Source organism: Nicotiana tabacum, chromosome 1, assembly GCF_000715075.1.
Source record: "Nicotiana tabacum cultivar K326 chromosome 1, ASM71507v2, whole genome shotgun sequence".
Lineage (NCBI taxonomy): Eukaryota > Viridiplantae > Streptophyta > Magnoliopsida > Solanales > Solanaceae > Nicotiana > Nicotiana tabacum.
Genome location: NC_134080.1, coordinates 163634387 through 163652092, shown reverse-complemented (window position 1 = coordinate 163652092; position 17706 = coordinate 163634387). Strand labels below are relative to the sequence as shown.

Sequence of the window (17706 nt, the reverse complement as noted above, 5' to 3'; positions counted from 1 at the left end):
CAAGCTTTTGGAAGTAAAAAAAGTATTTTTGAGGAGAAATAGAAGCAGTTTTGGAAAAACAAAAAAAGTAGCTTCTCTCCAAAAATACTTTTCAGAAAAATATATTTAGAAGCAATTTTTTAAACCTTGACCAAACACTAATTATTGCTCAAAAGTGCTTTTCAAACTAATTAGTCAAACACAAACTGCTTCTAGCAAAATATTTTTGAGAAAAGCAAACGGCTATAAGTACAAGACTCACAGATCGCGTGACTCAAAACTTTGTCGTATGCCTGTTTAGAATAGATTGGACTGTGTGACTCTGTATGGGAAGTGGAGCTTCAAATGGATAAGAATGGCGACACGTGTGAAGCCACCAAGAAGTGAAGAGACCACTTGTCTGATCCGAGCTCTATCCTCTTTTATTTTTACTTTTTCCAAAAATACATGCTCCTTAGTAAGCTGACAAAATACTATCTTAGATTGTAGCTATGGCGACAGAATAAATTTATAGCGGTGATCGGCGACGGCTTCTGCTACCGGAGAATCAGACGACTGATTAATCTGTTTGTGGGTCTTGCTATTACTTTGCTGATGAGGTCATCGATGGTGTTCCCCACTAGCTAGAGTCCTTAAAGGGTACGCAACTCCAATTGTTTGGGTAATTTTTTAATATTCTGATATATTGGGGTTAGTCTTCACAGAGTGTTTTTTAGTATCTGAACCATGGTGTTTTATATGTGATGTCCGTTTGTTTGATTGCTTTCACGTGTGCATATTATGTATTTATGTGTTTAGATAGATTTTTGGAATTTGTGCCATTTGGTGTTATATAATGGTTGAATTAAAGGTTTATGGATTGATTTTAGATTGATAGGAGTAAGTCAAAAAGATTGAAAAATACAATCATTTGATTAATATACTCTCAATAGTCCTTAGATGATTGTTTTAGGATGATCCTTTTGTTAACGGATCCGCTAATTACACTCATAATCTCAAAAGATTGATTTGGATGCAAAATAAGAAAACTAGGAAAGTTTGATGTAGGAACTGTGATCGCAGTGACGGAGGCAGGATTTCCGTGAAGGGATTTCAAAAAAGAAAAAAATTAAAAAAGATTGTAGCTTGCGGGAATAGAACCAACAAATCTTATATAGGTTTTGAACTCCCTGACCACTAAGCTATGCTTTTGATCTATGCCAAGGGATTCAAAACATAATATATAGAGGTGAAAAATAGATTTTGCCTTATATATACAATGTAATTTTTTTGCAAAAGGGATTCGGGTGAACCCCTTTGCTCCTCTAAATCCGCCCCTGCGTGGTCGTGGTAGTAGTGGTCAAAGCACAAGCTTACGATTAAAAGAGTAAAGGAAGGAAATTAGCGACTGAACTAAAACCATGGTCATAGGACCAATGGACCGACCGCAGCTGCTATTGTCAGTTTTAAGGGAAAATAACAATCACAACACTCCATACTACAATAGCTACAAGTAGGGCTCTGGGCACCGGTCATGATTGCCACCCACTGACTAAATTTTTAGGAATTTATCCCCTAATTGTTCTAAAATTTTTCATACTCGTTCCAAACTCTTAGAAATCAAAAAGAAGTCAGGTTCCCAAGTCGGAGAGAATTTTAGATTACCCATTTTTAGGGGGAAGTACGAGAGTTAGACATTGTATTTCCTTTAAGAATAATTACTCTTTCACGGATCATGATGGCAGCTGCACTATCCCATCGGTGGGCGAACCATCCCCAAAATTATTTATCTTTTGAAAGAAAATTAGCGGAAATGAACAACAACAACAACATACCCAATATTATCCCACACCGTGGGGTTAGGGGAGTGTAGTGTGTACGCAGACCATATCCCTACCTTGTGAAGATAGAGAGGTTTCCGATAGACTCTCGGCTCAGGAAAGCATAAGCACCACATTAATGAAAATATAGACGAGAAGGGACAGTACCAAAAAAAACCATATAAAAGCAGAATAAAAACAACAAGACAGTAAGGTGATCAACAATGAAAGAAAACAACGATTAGTCATAAAAATCTACTATCAACAGAAAGCGAGACTACATGCCAATACCACTGTTATGAACACTCTAGTACCTACTCTACTACCCTAATCCTCGACCTCCATACCTTCCTATCAAGGATCATGTCCTCGGTCAGCTGAAGCTGCGCCATGTGTTGCCTAATCACCTCGCCCCACCTCTTATTTGGCCTACCTCTACCTCTGCGTATGCCGTCTAATGTCAACCTCTCACACCTCCTTACCGGGGCGTCTGTGCTCCTCCTCCTCACATGACTGAACCACCTAAGCCGCAACTCTCGCATCTTGTCCTCAATAGGGGCCAGACCCATCTTTTCGTGAATAACTTCATTTCTGATCCTATCTAACTTGGTGTGCCCGCACATCCATCTCAACATCCTCGTCTCTGCTACCTTCATCTTCTGGACATGAGCAATCTTGACTGGCCAACATTCAGCCCCATATAACATCGTTGGTTTGACAACCACTCTGTAGAACTTACCTTTAAGTTTCCGTGGCACCTTCTTGTCACACAAAACACCGGAAGCGAGTCTTCATTTTATCAATCCCGCCCAATACGATGGGTGACATCTTCATCAATCTCCCCATCCCCCTGAATAATAGACCCAAGGTACTTAAAACTCCCTCTCCTAGGGATGACCTGCGAGTCCAATCTTACCTCCCCTTCCCCTCCTTGAGTCTCGCCATTGAACTTGCACTCCAAGTATTCTGTCTTGGTCCTACTCAACTTGAACCCTTTAGATTCCAAGGTCCGCCTCCATACCTCTAATTGCGCGTTCATACCGTCTCGCATCTCGTCAATCAATACAATATCATTTGCAAATAGCATATACCATGGCACCTCCCCTTAGATGTGGCGCGTCAGTACGTCCATCACAGCAAATAAAAAAGGGCCGAGTGTTGTCCCCTGATGCAACTCCATCATAATCGGAAAATGGTCCGAGTCCCTACCCACCGTCCTCACTCGGGTCTTTACTAGATCATACATTTCCTTAATCAACCTAATGTAGGAACGATACATCTTTAGCCTTCAAGCTTCTCCACAAACCCTCCTTCGGAACTTTATCGTACGCCTTTTCTAAGTCGATGAAGACCATATGCAAGTCCTTCTTTCTCTCCCTATACTGCTCCATCAATCTCCTAACAAAGTGGATGACTTCTGTAGTCGAACGCGCCAGCATAAACCCAAACTGGTTCTCGGAAATAGACACACTCCTCCTCACCCTTAGCTCTATCACTCTCTCCCAGACTTTCATAGTATGTCTAAGCAGCTTGATACCCCGATAGTTATTACAATTTTAGATATCACTCTTGTTCTTGTATACAGGAACCATCGTGCTCCACCTCCACTCTTCGGACATCTTCTTCGTTCTAAAAATGACATTAAATAACCTAGTGAGCCACTCCAAGCCTGCCTTGCCCGCACTCTTCCGAAACTCCACCCGGATATCATCCGGCCAGGTCACTTTGCCCTCCTGCTCATCTTATGCATAGCCCCCTCAACTTCATCAACTCTAATCCACGGAAATGAAAAGAAATAAATATTACTAAAATTGTTTTGCCATGAATATATATAATAAAGATGCGAAAACAAACTTGCTAAATGCATTTCCCAAAACCTGGTCTGACTTGTACAAGAGCATCTAATAATTACTACAATGTCTGAAATAGTGAAATACAAGTCTCAAAAATACTAAATTAAGTATTGTCCAAGGGTGGGGAAAGATAGACAGAAACATAAGGAAGAGATTCTAGGGTTGTAGGTCCAACTAGTAGCTCACCCTATCGTCTTTGATGAATCGCCTCAAGATCAAACACGAGGTCTTGAACAGGAAGCTGGATCAAACTCAACGCTCAACAAAAGTGCAACGTAATTCCGTAGATATAATAGGCCGACAACGATTAGATAAACACATGGAAGTTACAGAAATTAACAAGTAGAGCAGATAAGACAATCAAGTACAGTGCGACGAGTAGAACCGTCAAGTCAATGACAATTCCGAATTCAAGTTCAAGTAGAAGTTCATAGTAATAATAATCACGATAGATCTCCATAAACTCAGGTTAGAAGCCTAGCTGAAAGTTTCTAATCCGCAAGTCCGTCGAATCTCCAAATACGCACTAGACAAAACAGGCAACAACTCAAGTAAATCAACAACCAAGAGTTCCATGAATATGCAATGCAGTGATATGAAATTCCATGCAGATGGAATGCATTGCACTGGCCAACTGTCCATATCTGTGCACACATGTTGAGGGCAATGCCTCGAAGTCATGACCCATGGGGGACCCGTGAAGTCCATGAACTTGTTGCAGCGTGCAACTCGATCCCATATATATGTTTATGTTGCGGCGTGCAACCCGATCCATAACGTACATACCCATTGCAGCGTGCAACTCAATCCATAACGTACATACCCGTTGCGGCCTGCAACCCGATTCCTAATGTAGGTACCCGTTGTAGTGTGCAACCCGATCCATAAGTCATTACAACATGTACCATCATCTTAATTTCCTTCGACATCTTATTCAACAAATGTATGATATGAATACATACATATCAAATATCAAGTCACAATGTAATATGGGATGTATATCATGCATGGAGTCGATCTCAACAATAGCACGATGTCTCAGAATCAGAATCCACATGCCATGGTTACAATCACAACTCAAATAATCAATGTTTATCCTTTCTTTTTTTCATGAAGTAAGGGAGAATCTAGTGTGACAGAATAGTTTCAACCAAAATATTCATAAGTAGAGCAAACGTGGCGAAAAGCCCACATAAACAACAATCATACCAACCTAAGTGGAATTTATCACAACAGTATGCTCGAAGGCCAAATATGCTTACCCATCAACATGTACAACTACATTAACTAACCGAAGTCTAATAAAGATAAGCCGTAACCTACCTCGAAGCCGACCAGGAGCCACGAACCCCAAGCCAACGCCTTTCCTTTCCAGAGTGCTTTTGAATGATCAACGTCTATCAAATATGAACTCTACGTCGAAATACGAATCCATGGATACTCATGTGGCCATAGTTTTACCCGGAACCCAAAAATGGGCCCAAAATAGCCAACCCGAGCCCCAAGGGCGAAATTGGAATTTTATTTAAAAATTGAATTACCTATAACTTATATAGTCTAGATCCAAAAAAACCTATTCAAAACACCTTCATCTTGATTCTCAAATCAACGGTTTACCATTTTTCAACTTTTAGGTTCAAAACTCCAATTTTCTCTGATCAAACGTGGATAAAATTGATAACCAACAGAAATAAACTTGAGGAAACATCAAAATAAAGGTATGATTCTTACCCCTTTGTTGAGACGAGAACAATGCCGTGAAAATCATCTCTAACGAGCTCTAGAACTCAAGATATGCTCAAAATACTAAATGAACGCAGTCTTATTTTTTAATACACAGCGATTTCTGCTTCCGCACCCAATAACTCGCACCTGAGGCCTGCCATGTGTCATTTCCGCACCCGCGGACCTTTTCTCGCATATGTGGGGCCGCAAGTGCAAAGTGGCTGCAGGTGCAGACTCCACTTCGCATTTACGACGCACCAACACCAGATATCCTCTCCGACCCTGAAATGGGCATAACTCCCTCATACGATGTCCTAATTCAATGATTCTTTTTGTTGTGGTTGTGTGATTATGATACAGATCTAATGGTTCAATCGAATCACAAATAAAAGTTGTTTGCTCAATATGGTACCCCTTTTGCCGGAAGAAACAACACCAAAACCTCAAATACGAGCGCTACATAACCCAAATTCATTTGAAACTCATTAGAATCTCACCAACACTTGTGGACAAGTCGAAAATAATCGTAGGTAGCTACTCGAACTCTTAAAACACCCAAACGAATCTGCCTTGACCTGATGTTGACCATGGTCAACTCCAAATCATCTCCAAAGCTAGTTTCTCAACCAACCACCTAAATCACACCCGAACCTCTATGGAGCCAAGCTAACAACTCGACCAAGCAAAAAAACACATTCCGGACCAAATGGAATCGACGAAATTTCAAAAAAGTCACATTTGCTTCCTTGACTCTGGTCAAACTTTCTCACTTCCTTAACTTAAAAACTTCCAATTTCACCAATTGCGATACATAACTCCCGATTGACTCGGGAACCACGCAACCTATCCCTGCGAGTCATAAATATCAATATGAAGCCAAAAGTACCAACAAATTTTGAATCCTAGTCTTATTTCTTCCCGTGACCATTTTTTCACCATAAATATGCATATTTAATGCTAAAACCGACTTAATTGTCAAAAACCAACCAAATAGACTCTAAAATTAGCCCCATCAATTTCTACAGGTCATAAATTAAATTTCAAATCTAACGGAATCTTTAGATCGCCAATTAGAGCACGTTTCCCCAAAATAAACAATTTATCCAAATAAATAAATGCCAGAATTTTCAAAGTGAAACCTTCTCCCAAAGTGAACCAAATGGCATCCATTTAACTTCAAATTTTGCAAGCAAGTCAAAAACTCCGAGATGGAACTACAGAAGGGTATTTTTAGAAAGAAGCTTAAAAACTCAAAACGGCCAGACATGTCGACCCGAACCTCTCCGGAACTAAGCTAACAACTCGACTAAGCAGAAAAACACATTCCGGACCTAATGGAATTGATGAAACTTCAAAAAAGTCGCATTTGCTCCCTTGACTCTGGTCAAACTTTCTCACTTCTTTAACTTAAGAACTTGCAATTTCACCAAATTCGATCCACAACTCCCGATTGACTCAGGAACCACGCAACCTATCCATGTGAGTCACAAATATCAATATGAAGCCAAAGGAACCAACAAATTTCGAATCCTGGTCTTATTTATTCCCTTGACCATCTTTTCACCATAAATATGCATATTTAATGCTAAAACCGACTTAATTGTCAAAAACCAACCAAATAGACTCTAAAATTAGCCCCGTCAATTTCTACATGTCATAAATTGTATTTCAAATCTAACAGATTTTTCAGATCGCCAATCAGAGCACATTTTCCCAAAATAAACAATTTATCCAAATAATTAAACGCCAGAATTTTCAAAGTGAAACCTTTTCCCAAAGTGAACCAAATGACATCCATTTGACTTCAAATTGCAAGCAAGTCAAAAACTCCGAGATGGAACTACGGAAGGGTATTTCGGAGAAAGAAGCTTAAAAACTCAAAACGGCAAGACATGTCGACCTGAACCTTTCCGGAACCAAGCTAACAATTCGACTACGCAAAAAAACACATTCCGGACCTAATGGAATCGACGAAACTTCGAAAAAGTCGCATTTGCTCCCTTGACTCTGGTCAAACTTTCTCACTTAACTTAAAAACTTCCAATTTCACCAAATTCGATCCAAAACTACCGATTCACTTGGGAACCACGCAACCTATCCCCGCGAATAAATATCAATATGAAGCCAAAGGAACCAACAAATTTCGAATCTTGGTCTTATTTCTTCCCGTGACCATCTTTTACCATAAATATGCAATATTTAATGCTAAAACCGACTTAATTGGCAAAAACCAACCAAATAGACTCTAATATTATCCCCTTCAATATCTACAGGTCATAAATTATATTTCAGATCTAACGGAATCTTCAAATCGCCAATCAGAGCACGTTTCCCCAAAAATAAACAATTTATCCAAATAATTAAACGTCAGAATTTTCAAAGTGAAACATTCTCCCAAAGTGAATCAAATGACATCCATTTGACTTCAAATTTTGCAAGCAAATCAAAAACTTCGAGATGGAACTACGGAAGGGTATTTTGTGGTAAGAAGCTTAAAAACTCAAAACGGCCAGACATGTTGTTACATCAGATACCAATTAAATAATCGTTTGTCCTCGAACGATAAAGGAAAGTACGAAAGCCGACGAGTAACCAAGTAATCTCCATTATAACCTCATGAAAGCCTCCACCGACAAGAAATACGCCGTTAGTACCATTTTTCCCTTTATTAACCAAGCTACCTATAACTTAGCTGAACGACCCAAATTTCCATTTTTTCATACCTGGAATTTCTTTCACAGCTAATCCTCGAACGTAGAACTGACTCTGCTCGAATTCCCTGATTTGATTATAACCATATCTCCATGCGCGTTCGGTGGAATCTACAAATATCACCTTAATCACCATCATCCTTAGTTTTAGCCACAAACCATTGCCCAACCTATAATGATAAAATGTTCTGATTCTATCAATCCTTTTCTCACACCTTCCTAGGCCATCATTCGCACTAAGATTCCTTAGAAACACATACACACGCCACAAGCACAATTCATGACTTCCTTTCGCCAGAAAAGAATCCTTCCTTTATGTGAGAAAAATTCTAAGTAATTCCATCGATAAACTGATCTTATCCAAAGCCGATTGTGCTAATTGTAATCACGTTAGTACTATATCCCGAAGTCGAAATCACTTTGTCAAAACCCATTGCCCAATTCTTCTCAAATATGCAAATCACCATAGTATAAGCATACCTATAATTACCTGGTCACCTATAATCCGTCGAAAATAAACTGATCAATCTAAAAAATCCCCATAATCACTTGTACCTTCTCAGTACATCTCCAAGCACCTGTGTAAACCATTAGAACTGTACGAATCGTTATCCAAAAGATATCATCAATCCTACTTGCAAATTTCAATGAGATAAGGTAACACCGCCATATCTCCATTCTGAATTGAAATCCATCAAATCCATGAAGGTGATTTACTAGAATACCCATAATCCTTCTGGTAATATAAACATAGCTACCCGGCTCTATTTGAACCGTTCTGACCTGAAAATAAATGTGCAACCCCCCGAATATCACCAATAATTACCCGCACTGGCTCCAAGCCTTCACGAAACCAAACATAGTCCTTTGATAAATCTGTGGCGACCGATTCTAATCCTTTTCTCATGAACAAACAATCTTGGGTTGTCACCCTCGACCCCGAAGGCTGAATCTCACCCAGCTCATCATTCTATAATTGAGAAGCTATACCTTTATGACTTAAGTCCTCATGTACCTCATTTCACACCCGTCACACCAATTTGATAAAACCCCATGAACTCTAGAGCATCAAATTCTTCTTGTGCTTCCTCTTAACTCTCTCACAACTCCGAACATTTCGACGCAAAGTCTGCAGCCTCATTTACTACACCTCCAACCATCGATTCTCTAATAGTAATATCTCACTACACCTTTAACGATCTAGAAAGTATCGAATCTTGCAACCCTCACGCCTTACCAAATCTTAACGTATCAACCTTATGATCCATGTACCTTACCTTGCGCTATTACTTCTGTCGTGCCCCCTTTCGAAATCGGGTTTATGACATTTGGTATGGGACAACTCGTTCCTTTCAGGAACTGGGTTTTGCATTTTTGAAGAGTCGCCACCTAATGATTTTTAAGGTGCATTAGGACACCAATGGGGTTCAATTCTAAGTAATTTGAATAACCAGAGATAAGGTAAGGGCTTGAAGTTATCCCAAGGGGAAGGTGTTAGGCACCCCTCAGGATCCACTAGTGTGGTTCCCGTCCAGACAGTTATTGTGAATTTAGCAAATATACAAGTACAGGCTCAAATATTAGGGGATTTAAACACATAAAAAAAGAAAGAATAATTAAAAGAAGTGTTAAAAAAAAGTTTGCAAATAAAAGGAAAGGAGATCCTAGGTTTATATTTAATATGGATCACGTCAATGCAATACCCGGTAATCACTCCTCAAAAGAGGGGTTACACGTGGCATTAGCGCACCGGTCATCATATCCATATCTACCCTTCCCACCCCGTTAAGGTATTAAAGCGCGGATTGGTCTCGATTACTATTGCATGCTATTACCCGTCCCATTCCTATCAGTCCCGGAGGCACTTAGGACTGCTAGTCCTAAAGAGTGGGATATTAGGCTGATTGGTTTCAAAGGATAAAAATCTAAGGCGACATACAAAAAACACATACTGCATGTTGGGGAAGCATATAAACAGATAAAGGCTCAAATATACCTCCTTGAACAAAAGCACATAACTAGCATGACTTGCACATACTTTTTAGGTCTGATTAAAATACTAAAGACGAGGGGAGTTTGATTATTGAAGCAGATTTGTTTATTACATAACTCAGATAAGAAGTTCGAATCAGGCCTGCCTGCTGGTTGTAACAATTAACAAAGGCGGACTCAATTTTACGGTCATTACTCTAAGGCTTGCCTAAGTATTTAGACGGGGTCCTATAGGCATGATATTCCCTTAATTTAGAAGGTGGTGAAACAGTGATAACTCAAAGCAAATTGTTTGAAATCCTATAGGCATGCTTGCTAAACCTCGTTAAAATAAGAGAATCAGATTATTAAAAAAAAGATTCAGAATGGACGAATTTTAAATTAGACTAGTTTCAGTTTCTGCAGATGATAGTATCCACTATCGCTGATTTTTACTCCTATGAACATTGTATCTAGGATTACTGATTTTAGAAACCTGTAGACATAATTGCCGATTTTAAACCCGTTGCGTACATAGTATCTGAATAATGGCAAACCCCTATAGGCATAATATCTAGTAGACAATGGAAGCAGGCGGGTTTTCACTTGGGAATTCCTATAAGCATGATTTCTATTCATTATGCTGATTTTAACAGGCGACTGGGTTATAGCCAATTGGGCCCTAAAAAAACATGATATCTAAACGGTGACAAACATGCAGAATTTTAGATAATTCCTATAGGCAGGTTATCTAGATGTGAAGTTGAACAAGTAGGTCCTATAAACATGGTTTCTAAATGTGATGTGAATATGCAGAATTAAAAGCAGTCCTATAGGCATGTTTTCTAAATGCGAATTGAACATGTAGAAAAAGCAGTCCTATAGGCATATTTTCTACCCTTGAGAATGCATAATTACCCAACCCTTTTCACTAGCCAGCCCCAAATGTTCATTACAAATTATTACAAACCATGAATACTGAATCACATCAGAAAAGTACAAAGAAAAGTTACAACTGGAAGAAGCCCGATTCTTGACTTTCTCTTTGAGTTATGGAGTAAACCACCTCAAAATGCCATTGATCCAAAGCCTTTCTCAGACTTGAGTGTGCCAGAGCTCCCTAAGGGCCTCAATAGGACCCCGGGCAGTGCTCACACCCAAGTTACATAACCAGAATGGAGATGAGTGCAGTGTGGAAATGTCAGCCCTCATGTGTCCAAGTTCAGAGGGAGCTCATAGATCCCAAGGCAAGGCTCACATGAGGGGGGGGGGGGGCAAAACTTAAGTCTAAGAAGAGAGTGAAAGTGCAGAAACAGAGTTCTAAGAGCTGAGGGAATAAAGGAGAGGGAAAGGGTGATGAGAGACAGCCATTAACATTTCAGGGAGTCAATAACTTCACATAAAGGGGGCAGGAGATTGAGAATTCATTGCAAGGAGCTTATACACTTAGGCATGGGTTAACTTTGGGTATGTACAACAATAAGAGTGCTGACATGCCTGTAAATCAACCAGAACACACCACATATAAGAGAAACATGGAGGTTATGATCCTAAGAGGATCAAGTTTGGGTCATGTACAACAATTTCCAATGCTGTCATGCCCCAAACCAACCACAAGTATTAAACACATTGGGGTAGGGATTTAGAATTCACAAGTCATGATACATTGATTCAGAACAGGAGAAAGGAAATTACAGCATGCTAAACAATGGTACTGGGCTAAATACAAACAGTAGGCAGACAAGAATGCAAGAAACAGTAAATAAGCATATTGTTGTTGGTGCAGAAAACTTAATTAGAACATACCAGTAAGAAATGCAAATGCAGAAAATAAGCAAGTTTCCCCACAACCTAGCCTTGGCTTTCAGCCAGCTAGGTAAGGCAGCAATATAGTAGTAACAGAGAAAAGAGAGATTTGGTGGAGTGTGTGTTTGAACTCAAGTGTTTATGCCTTGTGTTCGTGTTTTTTGAAAGAAAAGAAGTACATGGTATTTATAGCTTTTTGAAAACGAGTAAGATGCAGAAAACTTAATTAGAACATACCAGTAAGAAATGCAAATGCAGAAAATAAGCAAGTTTCCCCACAACCTAGCCTTGGCTTTTAGCCGGCTAGGTAAGGCAGCAATATAGTAGTAACAGAGAAAAGAGAGATTTGGTGGAGTGTGTGTTTGAACTCAAGTGTTTATGCCTTGTGTTCGTGTTTTTTGAAAGAAAAGAAGTACATGGTATTTATAGCTTTTTGAAAACGAGTAAGAGGGTAATAAGCTACAAACATGGAAACAATCATAATTCAGAATCAATTATACAAGTGATTGCCTTTAATTAAGGGATCACTTTGCTTAACGGGTAGTTACAGGTTCAAAAATAAGGAAAGAAATCAATTTATAAGCAGACTGACAGTTGCCATAAAAGAAGTAATAAAACATTAAGTAGGCCATCGAGTCTAGGTACAGAGATACACTAATTTTGGAAAGAATTCAGCAAGGCAAAACAGGAAAAAAAAATCAATTAACCCTAACAGGCGAGTGAAATCAGAATTTCACAAAGGAAAAGTTCGAAATCAGTCACAAGTTGAAGGTCAAACAAAGAAGGAAACTTAGCATATAAATAGGGTGCATAAACACTATACATGCGAGGCCAAGCCTGTTGGCAGAAGGAAATAGCATACAATAGTAGCACAAAATTCAGTGGATAGCAACTTTCGAAACATGATAGCCCAGTAGGTCAAGTAGTGAAGAAAACATAGAATATCAAAGCATGTGAAGATCTCACAGTAGCAGGTGAAGAAAACCCCTCTTGAAAATTAGGGTTTCGAGCATAATCGATTTTAGAGATAATAGAAAACCAGAGTCAGAAGAATCACACAGAGAAATGAGAGATTTTGAGATAAAGAACTTCAAAATCGAGTTATGCACTTAAACGAACAGCCTCAGACCCAAAACCATAGGATTTTCAACAATAGAAGAGTTTTTAAAAGAGGATAAACAAACAAATCGGACAGAAACTCAGGTAAACAAACATTCGTCTAATAAACAGTCGTAAGAAATTAGGGCTTTTAACATGCAAACTCAAGTAGAAGAAAGATATAGGTATGCACAGCAGAGCATATCAAAAATTAGAGAAAAGTTTTGAAATAAACTAACAAGAACCCTAATCGGAAAAGATAAGGGGTTTTGAAGGCAGAGTTTTAAAAGAAACTTTGAGAAAAACGCTTAGCAGTTCAGAGTAAACATAGATCTGAAACAGATCTAAAAGAAATCGAAAGAACCTTAGAGGTTAGGGTTTCAAAAGAACCCCAAGTGATGAGAAAAGCTTTGAAAACCATCGATCTAAGCAGGAAAGTCAAGAGTTTGACTCGAATAGCCATGGCTGACCGGAGAACAGTCATGAACTGAAATCGAAAAGGGTCTGGACCAAGCTCTTTCAAGATCTAGCCTTGAGACCATAAGAATCGAACATGTAGAAGCCATGAGGGGTTGATACATGTCTCCGATGACCTTGGAAGCCATAGATTTGGGAGGTATTAGGGTTGGGTTAGGTGGCGGCGGCTAGGGTTCATGAGGGATTGCAGGGAGAGCTGAGAGGGAAAAGGATTCAAGGGCGGCGTTTGGTGTGAAATGAGGTGGGGCAAGGGGTCGTTTGAGGTTAAAATGGAAAGGCCGATATTGGCCGTTGATCTAAATGATCAACGACCAGGATTGAAAGGGTTAGGTAGGGGATCTGAGTTGGGTTATTTAGATTGGGTCGGGGTCGGGTTGAAATTGAAATTGTGTTGGGAAATTGGGGGCCTGTTTTGGGTTTTAATTGAAACTCAATTTGGGCTATAATTGCAATAGTCACTTTTCCCTTTTAATTTTATAAAAAATAGTAAATTAATTCCTGGAAATAAATTGAAGGTACTAAAATGATTTGTAATACATAATTATCAATTTAAAAATACTGGAAACCCTCAAGGGTTGTCCTGGTGGCAATTGACTTGAGCCTTGGGGTTTGCTCCCTTTCAAGGTATCAAGTTCGAAACCCATTGGGTGCAAACAATTTCTGAGGGCCATCGGACTGGGTAAAAGCTGAATTAACCGTGGTGCACTTGCGGGAAACTCTTGCCGAGGGCCTGTGCACCCCCGGGATTAGTCAGGTCTCTAAGAGACTAGGACACCCGGTGCAAATAAAAAAAAAATACTGGACTTAATTTTTTATAAATATAAACGCAATTAAATCTAAAAGAGGCTAATACTGCAATTATAGCTTTAAAAATACTAAATAAATTTGCAAAAATATGCAAAAATTATCTTGACTATATTTTAGTATAAATATGAGAATCCAATAAATGAATCACCAAGATTGATAACTTTGGGAATTATTATTGGGTTTTTTATGAATAAAACAGAGGAATAAATTGGTTAAAAAATCTTTAAAATTAAGAAAATTAATAAAACATTGGGACATACTTATATATGCATATATATGCTATTTTGAAAGTATCTTGCATATAAAAAATATACAGGGAAAAATTGGATATCAACAACTTCCAAGTCTGTAATACCTGGGAATTGAAATACTCACCTATGCAATTAGTCAACAACGCTTCAACATGGTCTACCACTACGATCACAACCTCTCCTCGAGTATATAACCTTAACCTTCAAACTGGAGAGATTCTCAAGATTCCCTCTTATTAATCCACTCTAGACCATCCATTCAAGAACACCGTGAGATTACCCATCTTGATACAACACCAGCCGCTAGGGGTGGGCATCCGGTCGGTTCGGTTCGGTTCGGTTTGAAGAAATTCGGTTCGGTTATTCGGTTTTCGGTTTTGTAAAAGTAGTAACCGAAACCGAACTGAAATAAGTTCGGTTCGGTTTTCGGTTTGAACATTATCATATTGGACTCCTTCTATGTAATAATACGACCGGCGAATTTGTTGATTTTTCCCAAAACTTCGAAATTGTTGGAAATATTGTGTTTATAGAAAAAAAATAGACTAAACTTTGCACACTTTATGGATCATAAAATTCAAACATAGTGTAAATTATAACTCTGTGTGAAATTCTCCCGGTATCTATCACATATGCTATGGAAGTTTTAATAGACTGTAAGTCTTTAAGATTGGAAAATTGATGGACTTACTTAATTGGGTTGAGTCTTTGATAGATTGGACCTAATAGTATTAATTTATTACCTATGGGCTTAGCCTATGTATAACTTAAAGAACAAATATGTTAATAATTCGGTTTTTCGGTTAACTGAACTAAAAAACTTAATAATCGAAAACCGAACCGAAAAATCGAAATTTTAAAATTTTAAACCGAAACCGACCGAACAAACCGAATAACCGAAACCGAAATAAAAAAAATTCGGTTCGGTCGGTTTATTCGGTTCCGACCGAAATATGCCCACCCCTACCAGCCGCCAATCCATAAATCTCATCACATATGTCACCCGAAATTCGCTTCTCATCAGTCGCCAATCACAAACCCCATGGAACATTCATCGTAACACTTAATTAATTAGCGTAGACTTACTCTTTTGAGCGTACTAAACAATTTCACCCCATTTGACAAATAACGCCACCAAAATCCACATCCGACTCGAGTAATCCTGCTGCCTAGAATCCAAATCCTTCCCTTCGAAGATTTTCCTTACTCTTTTTTATTCTTGATCAACTATACCTTTATCTTAATCCTTCATTTTTCCTATTCCATTCAAATCACATTCATCGCTATTGATCGATCAACACTCAAACCCACTCAAAAGTATACCGCAATGTCATAAGTTTTGCAAAAATAGTTGAGTCGATCCTGGAGATAGTTGTATATCATACACTCAAACCAGTGTTTTGAAGCGTTGAATAGCGTGAGGCGACAAATTGCGATTAGGGCCCGGTTCACTGAGGCGAGAAGCGAAGCGCTCGCTTTTTATGTGAAGCGGCAATTTAAATAAAAAAAATAAAATATTAAATATATATATAACTAAAAACTCAATAAATATATCCATTCAAAAATATATCAATAAAAAACTAAGGTTTGAAGAAGCTCTCTGCCTCTGCCCGTGAAGGAATCGAAAAACAGAGCCAAAAAAAAGAGAAGAAGGAAGGAAGGAAGGAAGGAAGGAAGGAAGGAAGGAAGGAAGGAAGGAAGGAAGAATGAATGAAATAAAGAAAGAAAAAGCTCTCTGCAGCTCGATAAAAAACAACAGAGCAAAAAAAAAAGAAAAAGAAGAAGAGAAGAAGAAAAAGGAAGAAGGAAAGAGATGAGAAAGAAGAATAAAGAAAAAAAGAGGGAAGAAAAGAGGAGAAGGAGAAGAAGAAAGAAGAATCGATGATGTGGTTGGGTCGATATTGCTGAAGCCCTAAATTTTTTCTTTTGATCCCTGATCTTCAACCTTTTTCTTTCCTTTTTTTCCTAATAAGTGACGCTACAGGGCGCCTCTGGCTACACAGGCAGAGGCACTATCCTTTTTGAAATCGCCACGCAACAGAGGCAAATAGCGCTGGAGGCTCGCATCGCATCGCCTCAAGCTATTAGCGCTGAGGCGAGCGCTATTTACAACATTGACTCAAACAACCGATAGTTTCCCTTTCCTCACTCGAACTTCAAAACTGAATTCTTCTTTAAATCCGCGCATCATATGCACAATCCTTTATGAAGTTCCTCTGCTAGAAAAGGTACCGACCTAATCTGCTTATTCCAACAAAATCAATTGTTACCGATGCAATAACCCAACCACTTCTAATTGTAGAAACTTCTCAAGTATGCACCTTTATATACCATGCCCACAAACCTTGTCCAAGGACTAGATGCAACACCTGGTATTTCCTTAGAACTCCACACTTGTCCAGCTCTAGAGTCACCTGTTAATCAACCACTGTCCCCCATTAGTCTATGATGTAGTCAAAGATAACGACTCATTCATGATTCCTTCTGTCCACTTTACATTAAACAACTGCAAAATAGCTCACAAATCAACAAGCTCTTGGTCCAAAAACGATCCCCATAAGTAACCTTGCCATTCGACCTGGAGCCGATAGCCATTTCTTGAATGAATCCCTAACCACTACTTCCTACTCACCATTATAATTATGTTACGTTAAAGCCCAACTCAACCTCTTATAACTTATCCAACAACCACCCTCGAACATCTTGCAACCTTATCCCGACGAGCACATTAGATACCAAATGTTCTCTTCATATAGCGAAGATTGATCCATTCAATTCCTCTTTCTCACGCCTTCGTTCTGTAGGACAATAGAACGCTCTTTACTATCATTCTCTGATATGTTTTACTTCCTCTTCACCTTATCACAAAAGTCACTTTTCATGTCCTTATCCTCAACTTCTGTTCTTCGGCTTACCACGATCACTATTTCCTTGTCAAATCAGATGATCTTACCCCAGCTTACTCTTGTCTTCAGATATCGACATTCGACATCTATACTATTCCATTGCTGAACTGTTGACTTGCCATTGATACACTTATGCCAAAAAACTATTATAATAAACCTTGACAATGCTGAAACTTTTCCACTCCAAGAACACCTCGAGCAACCATTCTTGTTAAGCCATAATTTCAATCCCTCGACTTCTGAGCAACTAATTGTTAAAGACATGGCGGTCATGCAGTCCTCCATATCATCACTACCACTTTCCAAGGGTATCACTGAAATAA

At 38.9% G+C, this 17706-nt stretch overlaps 1 long non-coding RNA gene across 2 annotated transcripts in view; it reads left to right on the top strand.

Annotated features, from left to right (window-relative positions):
• Window positions 1–228: 228 nt before the first annotated feature.
• The window catches only part of LOC107816184 (uncharacterized), a 28412-nt gene continuing 10934 nt past the window's right edge, over window positions 229–17706 (top strand). The window contains exons 1-2 of one of the 2 annotated variants that reach the window (XR_001654881.2): window positions 229–377; window positions 462–618. This is a non-coding gene — a long non-coding RNA (uncharacterized LOC107816184). The remainder of the gene's footprint in view (window positions 378–461; window positions 619–17706) is intronic. The other variant, XR_001654882.2, reaches the window with a different exon arrangement.